The sequence below is a fragment of the Peromyscus eremicus genome, chromosome 5 (assembly GCF_949786415.1).
Source record: "Peromyscus eremicus chromosome 5, PerEre_H2_v1, whole genome shotgun sequence".
NCBI lineage: Eukaryota > Metazoa > Chordata > Mammalia > Rodentia > Cricetidae > Peromyscus > Peromyscus eremicus.
Window position 1 is genome coordinate 125,740,758 of NC_081420.1, and position 17,351 is coordinate 125,758,108.

At 40.5% G+C, this 17,351-nt stretch overlaps 1 long non-coding RNA gene across 1 annotated transcript; it reads right to left on the minus strand.

Moving 5' to 3' along the window:
• Positions 1 to 2,667: 2,667 nt before the first annotated feature.
• On the minus strand, positions 2,668 to 4,001 carry LOC131911999 (uncharacterized). The gene is made up of 2 exons (XR_009379490.1): positions 3,564 to 4,001; positions 2,668 to 3,064 (listed from the first exon to the last, which is right to left on the minus strand). It is a non-coding gene; the product is annotated as an uncharacterized LOC131911999 (long non-coding RNA).
• Positions 4,002 to 17,351: the final 13,350 nt, after the last annotated feature.

The window sequence follows — 17,351 nt, forward strand, 5'->3', positions numbered from 1 at the left end:
ATCATCAGAGAAATGCCAATCAAAACAACTCTGAGATATCACTTTACACCCGTCAGAATGGCTAAGATCAAAAATACTAATGACAGTCAGTGTTGGAGAGGATGTGGAGCAAAGGGAACACTCCTCCACTATTGGTGGGAATGCAAACTTGTACAGCCACTGTGGAAATCAGTATGGTGGCTTCTTGGAAAACTGGGAATTGATCTACCTCAAGACCCAGCCATACCACTCTTGGGCATATACCCAAGGAATGCTCAATCATACCACAAAGATACATGCTCAACTATGTTCATAGCAGCACTATTTGTAATAGCCAGAACCTGGAAACAACCTAGATGCCCTTCAACTAATAATGGATTAAGAAAATGTGGTACATATACATAATGGAGTACTACTCAGCAGAGAAAAACAATGACAGCATGAAATTTGCAGGCAAATGGATGGAACTAGAAAATATCATCCTGAGTGAGGTAACCCAAACCCAGAAGGACAAACATGGTATGTACTCACTCATAAGTGGATACTAGATATAAAGCAAAGAACAATCAGACTGCAACCCATAGACGCAGGGAGGCTATATAGCAGGGGGGACCCTAGGATGACTGTGGCTTATAATAAGTTTTGGCTTTACTCAATCACTGGGCAAGCCTCAGTGAAACATTTCACTATTAGTATAAGAATTTGTACTCTATCAAGCTGATAATAGAAAAAAAATAAAAAAATAAAAATGAAAAAAATCTGTATGTATTTTTAATTTAATTGTCACTCTATCCCTAAGAGGTATACATTATTTTGTTTCTTATCTTATAGATTTGAAAATCAAGGTTTGGAGACATTAAATAATTTGCTTAAGATTTCACAGGTTATTAAGTCAAGATTGGAATTTCCATGAGAAGACATGTTTGCTAATTTTCAAAAGACAGGTATATATTTTACCCTTGGACTAAAATAAAGTAACTACTATGGTATGAGAGAAAACCAAAGGTTTATGTTTAGAGAAACTATTTGAGACTGAAAATAAGAAACTATCAGCAGGAAGTAATTCATAATTTGGCATATTGGAACAAAACAATAGAATTGAAAGCTAAATCACATGGTATGCCACCTTTCAATCTATTAAGGAAATAAAAATGAAATCAACCCAAGGTGCTACTGTATACCTAAAACTAGCAAAGATTTTTAAAATTTAATTTTATGCTTTCACTACATGAGATCTGTCTAGACAATCAGATACCTTTATACAATAACAGCACTGTAAGAAATGTCTGGCCAGTTGTGGAACCTGCATGGGACTGGACTAGGCCCTCTGCATACAGGAGACAGTTGTGTAGCATGGTCTGTTTGAGGGGCCCCTGGCAGTGGGATCAGGATCTATCCCTGGTGCATGAGCTGGCTTTCTGGAGTCCATTCCCTATGGTGGGATGCCTTGCTCAGCCTTGATGCAGGGGGGAGGGGCTTGGTCCCGTCTTAACTGAATGTACCAGGCTTTGCTGACTCCCCTTGAGAGCCCTTACCCTTTTGGAGGAGGGAATGGGGGTGGGAGGGAAAAGCTAGGGGGCGGAGCGGGAGGAGGGGAGAGGGTGATCTGTGGTTGGTATGTAAAATGAATAAAAAGTTTCTTAAAAAAAAGACATGGGGTATGTGTGTGTATTGTGTTGCTCAGGATAATCTCAAACATCCTATGCTAGGATGACAGGGCCATGAACCATGACACCCAGTTTATATTTCAAATCAGGAAATGCCATGTGTCCAATTTTCCTCAGAAGTGGTCTGGCCTTTTAAAAAATATTTCTATATGAATTTTAGGACTGTTCTTTGCCTGAAATATGTCACTAGGATTCTGACAGCAGTTACATTGGATCTATATGTTCCTGTTGGTAGTGTGGACATTCTGATAAGCTTTATTCTGAGTCACAGGGTATCCTTCCATTTAGCTTCATCTTCTGTTTCTTTGACCAGTGTTTTGTTTTTGTTTTTGGCCTAGACCAGACTGGCCGGGAACTCCCCAAGTCCCACCTGCCTCTGCTTCCTGAGTGCTGGGTTTAAAGGTGCACACCGTTAAGTCTAGCTCAAAAATTAAAAAAAAAAAATATAGACTTCTAATCAAGCAATTTTTGTTAAAGCATTAAGAATTTATGTTTAAAGAGTAAGACACAGCCAGGTTGGTGGTGGTGCATGCTTTTAGTCTGGTGGCACAGGCAGGCTGCTCTCTGTGAGTCAAGGCCAGCCTGGTCTACTGAGGTAGTTCCAGGACAGCCAGGGGATATACAAAGAAACCCTATCTCAAAAATAAAACAAACAAACAAAAAAGAGTAAAAGAGTAAGATACATAAGAGTTTCAGAAAATGGTATTGCATTTATTGAAAGACATGTAATTGAACTATAATTATGTAAACTTAAATGGCACATGATGATTAAATTAAATTAAATTAATCTTAATTTTGTATTTACATTTTCAGTCCAGATCATTACATTCATGCAGTGGTAAGAAGCAATGATTTTTTTTCAAATGTCCATCCTCTTGAGAAATGCAAGAGAGTTCAGCTGAAGTTGTTATTTACTGTTTGAATATATGATAACCTAACAGTTTAAGAAAGCCAAATCCTAGGAAATTTAAATGTTATTTGTGATATACAAAACACACGAATATATATATTAACATGTGTGTATTGGCATTATATGTATGTTTATTATATATAGTAGTTATATCTGTTTTTTGCCTGTCTTTGAATTTTTCCAACATTTTGAACTGTTCAGATCTTGAGCCTACACACAAAGAGGATTGTGGTAGCTTTAAGAGTCCATTGATGGGTTGGGGGTTCCTTCTGCTTTTCTGGGATATCAGTAATGACATCTTCACATAGCTTGGCCTCAGAAAGTGTATCCTGTGAAGGAACTGTGTCTTCCAAGTCTTGATATTGGGCTGTATCAGAAGGTTCCTGCTCTTCTGGGACATCAATCACAATGTCTTCACATGACTTGGATGCAGCAGCTGCATTCTGTGAAGTATCGTGTGTCCAAAGCCCTGATACTGGTCGTGGGGCAAGTGAGGATGGCTTTGAACCTGCAGATACTGCATCTTGTGATGATCAGGAAAGCAAACTTGTGTGTTCAGAATGTTCCGAGTCTTCAGGAAAACTTTTTTTTTCTGGATAACATTTCATTGTTCTCCCTTTAAGATAATATATAAATTTATTAGTCAGGGGGCTCCTTCTGCTCTTCTGGGATATTAATCATTACATCTTCACATAGATTGGCCTCAGAAAGTGCATCCTGTGAAGTATCTGTGTCTTCTAAGTCTTGATGTTGGCCTGTATCAGGAGGTTCCTGCTCTTCTGGGACATCAATCACAATGTCTCCACATAGCTTGGGCTCAGAAAGTGCATCCTGTGAAGTATCTGTGTCTTCTAAGTCTTGATGTTGGCCTTTATCAGGAGGTTCCTGTTCTTCTGGGATATCAATGACAATGTCTTCACATGACTTGGATGCAGCAGCTGCATTCTGTGAAGTAATTGAGTGTGCAAAGGCCTGATATTGGCCCAGGTGTGAGGATGGCTTTGAACCTGCAGAAACTGCATCTTGTGATGATGAGGGAACATCATCACTGAACAGACCTGTGTGTTCAGTATGCTCCGGGTCTTCAGGAAAACATTTTTTTTCTTCTGATGCCCTCTCATTGTTCTCCCTTTAAGACAATATAAATTTATTAGCCAAAAGTCATTTTTACCATTCTAAAAATAGTTCTGCTCTTTGTCCTCCCCAAATTTGAAGAGCCTGTATCATGGTACTGCTTTAAGTATGTTCTTATTTCTTAAATTACTAGAGTAAATCTTATGTATTTGGGTTGGGGTGATACCTCAATCTGCAAAGTGCTTGCCACACAAAAATGAGGACCTGAGTTCAGTCCTCAGCAGAGGTCCAAAGCTGGGCATGCTTGCAGTCCTGTGCTAGCGAGACAGAGTTGGATCCCTGGGGCCCTCTGGACAGTGATCCTAGCTCAATCTGTGAGCCTCAGGACAGTGAGAGACCCTGTTCCAAAACCCAAACCAAGCAGCTCCTGAGGGGCCACACCCGAGGTTCACCTCTGACCTTTCCTGCACATGCAGACGCTCCCCCCCCCAATATACACACTCACACTAACAGAAGTTAAACAGCTGTTACTTACCCAGGCGTCTTACTTGTTGAGAAATATCATCTCTGACATCTGACACATCCCACATGGCCAGGAAAGAGTCAAAGCAAGAGCCTTCCTCTGCCTCTTGTACGTAGGGTTTGTAGGAAAATACATGGCAATGGCAATGTACATGGGCAATGGCCACAAGGAACATTTCAATGCAGATTATGAAATCCTACAGCAGCCACAAAAATATTTATCATCTTTGGCTTTAAATTTAGTTTTTCAAAATGCTAACATTTTCAAAGTTATATAGGGTGTCAACTTTTTTTTTTTTTTTTTTTAAAGATTTATTTATTTATTATGTACACAGAAGAAGGGGCCACATCTCATTACAGATGGTTGTGAGCCACCATGTGGATGCTGGGAATTGAACTCAGGACCTCTGGAAGAGCAGACAGTGCTCTTAACCTCTGAGCCATCTCTCCAGCCCCGGGTGTCAACTTTTAAAATATAATCCAGATTATATTCATATTTCAACATTTTTTCCACTTCAAAACATGACAAACCAAGGTTTACATCTTTTTTGCCCTCCCTCAGTCAAGTATTTCTTAATCTGTTCCCCAAGGACTGAAAGGAAACATGCAGTTATATGTAGACCAGGAATAAAACCATTACCAATCAGGACCTATGGGCCATTTCTCTAGGGCTCCCGCTCCTCACCATAGAGCAAGCTAACAGTCTTGCTCACTGTTTGGATATTTGGGGCAACACTGTGTCAAACAGCTTAAACAGTAAAACCTCTTGAGTTCATTGACAGCACTACTTACCTGCAGGCCCATGGCCACAGCTTCCGCACTCTGCCATTCCCACGTACGCTTTTCAGAAATAACGCCAACCTTCACCAACAGTGCTATAAGGCCTGCTTGCCTGTATGTCAAGAAAAGGTAAATGTCAAATCTAGATCATGAAATGACCAACTGTTTATGGAATTAGGGGCTCGGGAGGGGGCTCGGTGTGTAAAGCACTTGCTGCACAAGTGTGAGGACCTGAGTTAAAGTCACAGAAACCAGGGAAGGCTGGCATGGTGGTGCACATCTGTAAACCCTGTGCTCCTGCAGTGAGCTGAGAGGTGGGTTAAGAGAACCCTGGGAAGACTGCAGGCTGGTGATCCTGATGTGTGCAGAGTAACAGTTAAGAGACCCCATCTCAAATGAAAGGCGAGGACCGATACCCAAAGCTGTCCTCATTTCCACATGCACACATGGCATGGACATGTCGCCACTCACACGATAAACACATACATATCATATACACAAAGAGATTAAAATGTGCACCTAAAAACAGTGAAGTCCTCAACGTACCCCAGGGCTTCCCACTGTTCTGCCTTCAGGGCATATTTCCAAACAAGTTCTGCTTATATTAAATATACTCACCCAGAATTACAAATTTATTCTACTAGTTTCATAAGATGAATTTCATTATGTATTGTCAGAACTTCATCATTTGGCTCATATATCATTTTTGCTTTGAAACTATGTACAAACAATTAGATTCTAAGTTCTAACAGCTTGTAATTAAAGGCTGATACTCAAGTGTATTTACATGTGTATTCATGACTAAAATTTGATTGTATTATTCATTCATTCATTTAGATACAGGGTCTACCAATGGAACCCTCGTTGTTCTAGGACTTGTTATGCTGACCAACCTGTGCTTGAACTCAGAGATCTGGCAGCCTCTGCCTCCCAAATGCTGAGATTAAAGGTATGTGCCACCATGCCTGGATAATGACTAGGATAAAAAAATAATATTTATTGCTGGCTGTGTGTGTGTGCACACATGTAACATGTTGTGTGTGTGTGTAGGTCAGAGGACAGCCTGCAGGAGTCATTTCTTTCCATCTACCTCGTGGGCTCTTTGATGGAACTCCAACTGTCAGGTTGGTGATGGCAAGCATCTTCTCCTGCTGATCCATTTCACTGGCCCTATTAATTTCAGTTTTGTTTTATCTTCCTTTTTAAGGCTTACTTCTTATGATTGGTGTGGCAGGGTGCCAGAGGACAGGTTTGTGGAGTTGGTTCTCTACTTCTACCTATACAGGGGTCCTGGGGATTAAACTAAGTTCATTAGGCGTGCATAGCAAGTGCCTTTCCCCAGGGAGCTAGCCTGCCAGCCCACAGCATATCTGCATTATAATACTATCGAGTCCCAGAAGTCTCTATAGCATATGATGCATGCCTTCAACTGCTAATGATTACTTCTGGCAGTGCAATTTCATGAATTCCTTCTCCTTTGCCCTACTGAATTGCTAAACTGGATCTGACTGTTTCTATAACTCTTAGTACCTATCCTGTCCTAACACCATGACTAGTTTGCTGTTTGCTTTGTGACATTGAGGACAGACAGTAGGGCAGTGGATACACCAGGCAGACACTCTGATGGATCTCCAGCCCTACCTTGTGTTTTAAAGGACACTCACTGATAAACATTCCCTGTCATTAAATATTTTCTCCCAAATTGATATTGTTTTATTTATGACAGATTTTAGGTAATTTATTCATTTTGAGACAGGGTCTCACTATGTAGCTGACTGGCCTCAAACTTGCTATGTAGACCCTGCTAGCCTTGAACTCATAGAGAGTCACCTGCTTCTGCCTCCCCGGGGAGTGCTAGGATTAAAGGTACACACCACCACACCCAGCATCAAGATATTTAGGCTATCTCAAATTATCTTCATCTTTTAAATGTCACAGTGGCCATCTGACTACTTCTTTGATTGTTCAGATACAAGATAACACAATGTGGCACAATAGGCTGGTCTACAACTTGCTTTATAGAACAGGCTGTCCTCAAACTCACAATGTGAGATTCTCTTGCCTCGCCCTGAATACTGGGATTACAGGTATGTACCACCACACATGACTAAGATTATTTGTTTTTTTTATCTTTTTAAAACTATTTAATATTTATTTTAATGTGCATGCATTTTGCCTGCATGTATGTATATGATGCATGTGCAGTCTCTGCAGATACTAGAAGAGGGCATTAGAATCAACTGGATCTGAAGTTACAGAAGGTTGTGAGCCACTAATCTTGTTAGTGTTGGGTCCTGAGCAAGAGCAGCAAAGCGCTCTTGTCTGCTGAGCCATCTCACCATCCCTGTTTTTGTAAATCTTACAATACCTGAAGGGATGGCTTTTTAAAAAGATGTCCTTGTGTGTGTCTGACTGCAAGTATGTGCATATGCTCACAGAGGCCAGAGGAGGACTTCAGACCCCTTGGAGCTAGAGTTACATGAGGTTGTGAGCCGCCAGACATGGGTGCTGGGGACCAAACTGCGGTCCTCTGGATATGCAGCACACTCTCTTAACTGCTGAGCCTCTCTCCAGCCCCAAAGACATCTTCCTAGTTCAGGTTGGCCTTGAATGGTAGTCCTGCCTCAGTCTTCCAAGAGCTGGGATTACAGACAGGCACCACTGAGCCTGGCATTGTATTCACATTATTTAAAAAACTCCCTTAACCAACAGTTTTATTGGCATTTATAAAATGAGAATATTTAAGAGCAAGCAGTACTTACAAGAATGAGGGAAAGACTACGAGTTTGACACAAAGAAATTTGCCAACAGGTTGTATAGGGCTGAGCTCTTCCTTTAGCTCTTTGTAAAACAGCAGGAGGCAGCACATGGCAATCTAGAAACAAAAGCAACATTCAACATTCTGCAGTAGGAAGACAGTGACAGAACCGTTCCTTAAAGCCGAAACCAGAGTCTACAGTAATGTTCCCGGCAGAGCTTAGGGCTAATCAGCTGACGTTTTAGTGCTTTTTATATGTTGCTGAAGATGCATATATGTGAGATTTCTCAAGAGAGGTATGTAACATTTTTCCTGAATATGTTTCTAAGTGTTCATGTACTGGAACTCAAAGCAATAAACAAATGATATGAACGGAAGGTTTCCTTCAGTCAAAAAAAAGGCAACACAAATTACCACCACTTTTATAAAAACTTGATTATTATTATTAGCTAGTCTCTCGTGTAACATTTACACAACACACACACAGTTTATAAGGCAACATGTTAAATAAGTACAGTTTCAGCAAAACTGTGATCATGAAATCTGTATCACACAAACCAATTTCCTTGAGAGCAGTGTGTAAGTCCAGCTGGCCTTACTTCTTAAAATAAGTGCCCACGTCTTTAGAGTCAGTTATAATAACCAACCAGCATTTCAACAGCAAGAAGCATTTCTGGAAGCTTACTTTCCCCAATAAAACCAGGAGATACTTTATGCTCATTTAAAATACTTCAGGATATGAGAGCAGTAAAGCAAGAAACAAGTTCAGACCCTTGCACTGGAGCAGGACCACCCAGGGTGCATGTCACACACTCCCAGGCCCTGGGTTCTAGCTCTAGTACCATTAAAAACAGACTCTTAACACTGAGCCATTTCTCTATACATAAGAACTGTGACCCTCATGCTGGGATCTTACCCAGGGCTATGTGATAGGCAAACACTCCAGGCACATTCCACAGTCATAACCCAATTTTCTAACATCTGTCATGAACTAAAATGAAATTTTGTTCCTCAATATCTTTTTCAACTGAAAGTAGCTAACTTTTGTGTATGTTTCATAAGTTTTACTTTTAGTATCTGTCTAAATGCCAATGGGAAGACCAAACTATGTCCACGGGTTTAGAGTGTTTCCAGTCCTTTCTTATAATGGGCATTACATCCCAGAAGGCAAGAACACTTCTACCATTTCTTTAGAGTACATTCCCAGAAAAAAGACTGCTGGTCATGGAGTTGAACATGAGAGAAAGCTCTGGAGATACACACCATTTATTTCTGTTATAAACTTCCTTCCTTCCTTCCTTCCTTCCTTCCTTCCTTCTTTCCTTTCTTCTTTTTTTTTTTTTGGTGTTTTGAGAAAGGGTTTCTGTGTGTAGCCCTGGCTGTCCTGAAACTCACTTTGTAGATCAGGCTGGCCTCAAACTCAGAGATCTGCCTGCCTCTGCCTCCCAAATTCTGGGATTAAAGGCATGCAATGCCATGCTCGGCTCTATCATAAACTTCTAATAATTTATGTATTAGAAGTGTTTGTTACTGTACTGTAAAAAGCACTATCCAAAGACTTTAGATGAAATACACTTCAGCTTAAGAGAGCCTTTCAGTTCCTAGAACAGCACTCATTTTTTTTTTGAAAAAAAAAAAAAGGTCATTTTTAATTTTCCTTTAATTTTAAATATAGATCAGAGATTTAAATTTTTGCTGTTTTGTTTGCTTATTTATTTGGTTTTTTGAGACAGGGTTTCTCTGTGTAGCCATGGCTATGCTGGAACTCAATCTGTATGTAGACCAGTTGGCCTCGAACTAAGAGATCTGCCAGCCTCTGCCTCCCAATTAAGGTGTGAGACAGCACCACCTGGTGAACTCTACCATTTTTATTTAAACTCTCTCCTCTCATGCCAATTAGACTTTTCCCTCTTAATGAATAGGTCTATTGCATTATGTTTTGTTTATTTAGAAGGCACATCATGCTTATCCCCACAAGGCTGTGGGGTCACAAGAGCAAACAGCTCTGCATGTAAGTCACCAAATCATTCATGAACATATTACTGTACTTCTATATTGTATAAAGGTATACATTAAAGCTGTTTCAAGTTCCATGTACAAATTAAAAGGTAATTTTTCCTCAAGAAATAGTGCCTGATAATATTTAGCAACAGAAACAAATTTAGTACAGTTAAGAAGAATGATGATTTACTTACCACTTCTGACAAATTATTTATTATAACCAAGTAAGTCCTTGCATTGGAGAAACCAAATTTCCCTTCATTGTAGACACCAACCATCTCACATACCCTTCAAAATGGCAAAAATAAACTTTATGACTGACCAAGTAAACCTTATCTTAATACGTACCCTTTAGAGACTTATTTTATGCATGTGAATGTTTTACCTGCATGTATACTGTGCACAATGTGCATGCAATGCCCTTGATGACCAGAAAAGGGCACTGGATACTCTGGAACTAGATTTCACTAAACCTCTGCAAGAGTACCAAGTGCTGTTAACACTGAGTGCTCCACTGAGTGTTCTCCAGCCCTGAACACATTCTTAAGGTGTAGTGGTAGCAACACTTAAAATTTAGAGTCTGTTTACTTTAGTAAAGTCTGTTTACTTCAGTAAGTCTGTTTACTTTAGTAAGCCTAATCTTGGTTTTTCTGATGTGATGTACAGTCTGCTCTCAAAGAATGTGAAAATCGTGGCAATCCTTTGCATTGTTCATTGTAATGGAATCCAGCTTTTATATACGTATTTACACTATTAATCAACGTTGTTTTTCTATTTGTTTTTTCCATTTAAGAATAGAGATTAGTTTTTAAGATAGGGCCTAGTCTGGCATTAAACTCTCAATTCTTCTGCCTCTACCTTCAAGTGCTAGGATTATTTGCCATGAATCACTACACTTGTTTTCTGTCTCGTTGAGAATTAAACCCAGGGCTTTGTGCACACAAGGCAAACACTCTTATTAACTGAGCTATATTCCAAGCCATGTATCATGAAGATAAAAGAAAAAAAGCTAAGGGAAGGCCATACTTACAATGCTGTAAGAGTGGTAATTGGTCTGATCAGAGTGCACTGCAGGACTCCCAGTTTGCATCGAAAGAGCAGCGTTGTGCAGAAGAAAGAGAACATAACATCTCAACTATTCAGTGGCATCAGAACATGGCAAAGCCTCCAAATTAAAATCACACTGACAGCTGACACTAATTATATTGAATCCTGCCAATTTCGTTCTCCTAAATGATAGTAGGGTAAGAATGTGGTGGCAACATGGAAATCTGAAGACCATTTTGAAAATATTTAATAACTTTATCTCCTAAAGCCTCCCTTCAGCTCCACTATAGTGTAACCCAGAACAGAAGGAACAGAAGAAGGTGCTGGGACCTTGGTCTTTTCCTGTTTCCCACTCTTGCCATGATACACTGCAAACCAACAGGACCAAATGACCTGAGTCTGTGAGTCAAATAAAACTGATTATCTCAGGAACTTTGCTGATAGAATTGATAGTGATGGCTCTAACTAACACAGGAGAAAAACGGAGGTACAAATGAACTGTGAGCTTGTGCACATGCATGTGTATAAAGCATTGACATTTAGGATGCAGCTTCCTGGTGAATGTGTTTACAGAAAGATTTCCTGGGACAAGGCAAACCACCCTGAGGGTGGGCGGCCATCCACAGGCTGGGGCCCTGGACTGAACACGAGGCAGTGAGCTGTGTTCTGGCTTTCCTCTCTGCTTCCTGACAGCAGATGCAGTATGACGTCATGCACCTGCCACGTGCCTTTCCCACCATAAGGGACTGCACCCTCAACTGTGTTCCTAAGTTGCTTTTGTCAGTGACTTTGTCTCAGCAGGGAGACAAGTACAAGACAATTAGCTGCGTGATCACGTGCATGATCATTTAGGCTCCAATTCCCAACTGTAAAAAAGATGCTGATTAAACATTTTCTAAGGTTTTCTCTCTCATTACATTGATGAACTTTTCTATTGGGGTAAGCAATGTAAAAATAAATAAAAAAAACTTCTCAACATGTACATTGTAAAAATGTATTTTATTATCTTTCAAACTGTATTACGTGCTATGTAGGGCAAGGGCTCTGCCTACTGTCCCCACCCCTTGCAGAGAGCTGACTGATATTTCAGACCCACACAGAGGCCCATCAAAACCAAACACACTTACTCTCCCATCGCCCATGGTGGACAGCAGCCGAGTGGAAAGAGATGCTGTTGCTGATCTTTAGATTCCAGGTGTAACATCACGTTTGGCAACCGTATTGTTAAATAGTTGTTAAAGAAGATCATAAAGTTATAGATCACGTAAGCTTCATAGCAGTCTCTACAGGTATCAATATATATTGCGATTTTTGGGAATTTCAAGGCAAACCACTATGGAAAAGCACAGATGTTAAAGAGAAATGCTACTATTTCAGAAAATGTTACCGAAGACATTATTTTTCTTTTTGTTTTTTGTTTTCTTTTTTGGGGGGACAGGATCTATGTAAACTGGATGTTCTGGAGCTCACTATGTAGACAAGCTGGCCTCCAACTTAAGAGTTCCACCTGAGTGATGGGATTAAAGGGATGCAACACCACATCTGGCTAAAGCCATTTTCTTTAGTTGTGTCTACTGTGGAAAGTGTTTTTTCCTTTTATTTTCTTTTTTAGGGTGGGGTGGGGTACAAATAAAAGACTTAGTAACTAAAAAGCATGATAGTGAACAATCAGCATCCTTATGAGAGTCTGCATCTATGGGTTCAGCCAACCCTGGAGCAGAAATATTTGTAACAGCCCCTGACCCCAGGTCTGCATTCTGGAACTCACTATACAGACAAGGCTGGCCTCGAACTCACGGAGGTCCCCTTAAATGCCTATGGCAATGATATTCTATCAGGTGTCATAAGCCATTTAGAAATGACTGTAAGGACAAGGGAGACACACTAGTCCATATGCTGATGCTAGCCATTTTATATAAGAGAGCTGAGCATCAGCACATTGATGCCTGGGGTGGGAAAGTATTCCCTTGTTGCCACGTATCAATGAGGGTAATTTATAATATTATATTCGTTAAAATATTAAGAGCCACTAATCTTAAATTTAAGCAACTGAACAAAAAAAAAAGCTACACATTAAAAATACTTGAAATATCTGCATTTTTCATTATATTATCTTCCTTACCAATATTAAAAACAAGTGAACTTGGCCAGAGACAGAGGCAGGGGGCTCTCTGTGAGTTCAGGACCAACCTGCTCTACATAGTGAGTTACAGGACAGCCAGAACTACATAGTAAGACCCTGTCTCAAAAATATAAAAATAAATAAATAAGTAAAAATAGAAAGAAAGAAAAAGCTGGGTTGTAGTGGTGCATACCTTTGATCCCAGCACTCAGGCGGCAGAGTCAGGTGAATCTCTGAGTTTGAGGCCATCTTGGTCTACAGAGTGAGTTCCAGGATAGCCAGGGCTACACAGAAAAACCCTGTCTCAAAAAAAAAAAAAAAAAAAAAAGAAAAGAAAAGAAAAGAAAAATTTCACTATTAATCTCTTTTAAAAGTCAATATCATGTGTTCATTACTTTATTAAGCATTCTTTAGTAAGCATAGTTAAGTGTCAGAAAAGAAGCAAGGCGGTGGTGGCACACGCCTTTAATCCCAGCACTCACTGGGGACAGAGAGGCAGGTGGGTCTCTGAATATGAGGCCAGCCTGGCCTACAGTATGGGTTCCAGGACAGCCAGGGCTACATGGAAAAACCCTGTTTCAAGAAACCCCCCCAAAATAGTGTCATAAAAGAATTCTTTTTTAAAAGATTTATTTACTTTATTACTTTATGTGCATGAGTATTTTGTCTACTTGTATGAATTACTAATACTGCTTGGTATTTCCAAAATAATTAGTAGCAATTAAAAAGATTTACTTTTTAATAAATTCTATGTATGTGTCTGTGTGAATATGTGCATGTGTGAGTGTGGGTACCTGCTGAGGTCAGAAGAGGGTGCTAGATTCCTTGGGGCTGGAGTTACAGAGTGTGGTAGCACACACCTTTAGTCCCAGTAACTTGGGAGGCAGAAGGTCTCTGTGAGCTCCAGGACAGCCTGACAAAAGAGCCCTCCTACTCATCCTTCTCCTCAAAGACAAACTAACAAAAAGAACATTTACGTAGTATCTCTGCCCATTCCTAGTGTGTTATTTGCTTTCTATATCTGATTCTTGTTTGCTGTTTATGAGCTATCTTTATAGGTATTAGCTCCTTTTAAGCTAGATATTGTTTGCAAGTCTTTTTCCCAGTAGGTAGGCTGCTGCTTGAGGTCACTGATATTTTTCCTTTGCTCTGCAGAAGGTTTTGATTGATACAGTTGTTCTATCCTTACGGGAGCTCTAGATATGGCAAGTAAAACAGTGTAGGTGTTTTGTGTGGAAAGCAAAGACGAGAGAAGGTCGGTGTCCAGCACAAATGCCATCTTCCCAGGGCTTTGTGACCTAGGGCTGTTTGAATCTGTGGGTGCACATGTGGTGGTATTGTGTTCCCCAAAATATTGTGCACCCTAATAAACTTATCTGGGGTCAGAGACAGAACAACCACAATATTAAACATAGAGGATAGGCAGTGGTAGCACATGCCTTTAATCCTAGCATTCCAGAGGCAGAAATCCATCTGTTCAAGGATATAGCCAAGCATGGTGACTCACGCCTTTAATCCCAGAAAGCGAACCTTTAATCCCAGAGTGATGGCAGAAAGCAGAAAGGTATATAAGGAGTGAGGACCAGGAACTAGAGGCATTTGGCTGGTTAAGCTTTCAGGCTTTCCAGCAGCAGTTCAGCTGAGATTCATTCTGGATGAGGACTCAGAGGCATCCAGTCTGAGGAAACAGGATCAGCTGAAGAATTGGCGAGGTGAGGTAGCTGTGGCTTGTTCTGTCTCTCTGATCATCCAGCTTTCACCTCAATAACTGGCCTTAGGTTTGATTTTATTAATAAGACCTGTTAAGATTCCTGCTACATGCACAGGTGCCATCTGTTGTAGAATGTGGCAGATCAAGTCCTGCTCACTCATGTTTTGTTTTTGTGGGCTAAACTTATGGTGTGATTTTAATTTCATTTTTTTTTAGAATATATTTACAATGTTTCTCCATTTCCTTTTCTCCCCGCAAAGCCTCCCATATATCCCTCCCTATTCTCCTTCAAATTCATGGCCTCTTTTCTCATTGTTATTGCATGCACATATGTACACATATATATTCCTAAATGTAACCTGTTCAGTCTGTATAATGCTACCTGTATTTATGTTTTTAGGAGCTGAGCATTTGGCACTAGACAACTAATTATTATGCTTTTCCATGGAAAAGACCATCTCTCCTACTTCCAGCTTTCCTCAGTTGCCTATAGTTCTTTGTGTAGGGTTGAGGCCTGTGGGGTTTTCCCTTGGTGTTGTCCTTGTTCAGCTCACATTTGGGCAGTCATGTTGGTGAGACTTTAGGGGTGTAGCTTCTGACATTACTAGGAGACACAATCTCACAGCAAAGTCCCTGATCCTCTGGGTCTTACAATCTTCCTGTTCCCTCTTCTGCAATGTTCCCTGAGCCTTAGGTGTGGGAGTGTTTTGTTGATGTGTCCACTGGGACTGGGCTCCACAACTCTGCATTTGGTTATGGTTTTCTGTAATGGTCTGTTGCAGACAAGTTTCCCTGATGAGGGGTAAAAACTACACTTATCTGTGAGTATAAGGACAGATATTTATAGACTGTTGTTAGGGATTATGCTGGTTTAGTAAATCAGTGGTTGTAGATTCTCCTCCAGTAATCACTGGCAGTTGTTAGCCAGGTTTCCAGTCCCAGGCAGGTTTCCTCTTGTCAAGCAGCTCTTCAGTCCAGTTAGAGCTGTTGGTTACCGCCAAGGTGTGCATGCCGCTGTTGCGCCTTAGGGTCGTCATGGCATGCGGGTTGTTGACGTGGTTCTTCCATAGCTGGGTAGGACTTTGGAAGCTTGCATGGTACCTTCTGGTGTGGTGTTCTGAAAGTCACTGGCAAAGCCAATGGTTCAGGGCCTTCTCTTAGTTTTGTTACCGGTCTCACATTTGCGTGCCTTGCACAGTGAGTTGATTTTGGTGTCTGGTGTAAAATTAGGGTCTGGTTTCATTCTTTGGTATTGGAATCCAGACTTCTTGGGACAATTCACTGGGTAGAAGCTATTTTTTCTTAGTGTGCCCACTTGGTGCTCTTGTCAGCAATTATTCTGACTTTCCATTTTGTTCTACTTGTCTGGTTTTTGTTAGCGTCATACTTTTTTTCCTTTAAACATTTTTATTTATGTGTTTGGGTGTTTGGCCTGTATACATGCCTGTGCACCAGTGTGCATGCCTGTGCGTGAGCTGGTCAGAAGAGGGCACTAAATTCCCAGAACTACAGTTACAGATGGTTTCAAGTTACCATGTTGGTGCTGGAAATCAATCCTGGGTCCTGTGGGAGAGCAGCCAGTGTTCTTGACCACTGAGCAAACTCTCCAGCCCACTACCCTGTTGACCATTGTAGCTTTGTAGCAATTTTTTCTTAAGACATGGGGTATTGATTTTTGACAAAGAAGCCAAAACTATACAATGGAAAAAAGAAAGTATCTTCAACAAATGGTGCTGGCATAACTGGATGTCAATATGTAAAAGTTTACAAATAGATCCATATGTGTCACCATGCACAAAACTCAAGTCCAAATGGATCAAAGACCTCAACATAAACCCAGTTACACTGCACTTGATAGAAGAGAAAGTAGGAAGTACCCTTGAACGCATTGGCACAGGAGATCACTTCCTAAACATAATACCAGCAGCACAGACACTGAGCACAACAGTTAATAAATGGGACCTCTTGAAACTGAGAAGCTTTTGTAGGGCAAAAGACACGGTCAATAAGACAAAAGACAGCCTACAAAATGGGAAAAGACCTTCACCAACCCCACAGCTGACAGAGGACTAATCTCCAAAGTGTATAAAGAACTCAAGAAACTAGACATCAAAATACTGAACAATCCAGTTAAAAAATGGGCTAAAGAGCTAAACAGAGAATTCTCAAAAGAAGAATCTCAAATGGCTGAAAGACATTGAAAGAAATGCTCAACATCCTTAATCATCAGAGAAATGCAAATCAAAACAACTCTGAGATATCACTTTACACCCGTCAGAATGGCTAAGATCAAAAATACTAATGACAGTCAGTGTTGGAGAGGATGTGGAGCAAAGGGAACACTCCTCCACTGTTGGTGGGAATGCAAACTTGTACAGCCACTGTGGAAATCAGTATGGTGGTTTCTTAGAAAACTGGGAATTGATCTACCTCAAGACCCAGCCATACCACTCTTGGGCATATACCCAAGGAATGCTTAATCATACCACAAAGATACATGCTCAACTATGTTCATAGCAGCACTATTTGTAATAGCCAGAACCTAGGAAACAACCTAGATGCCCTTCAACTAATAATGGATTAAGAAAATGTGGTACATATACATAATGGAGTACTACTCAGCAGAGAAAAACAATGACAGCATGAAATTTGCAGGCAAATGGATGGAACTAGAAAATATCATCCTGAGTGAGGTAACCCAAACCCAGAAGGACAAACATGGTATGTACTCACTCATAAGTGAATACTAGATATAAAGCAAAGAACAATCAGACTGCAAC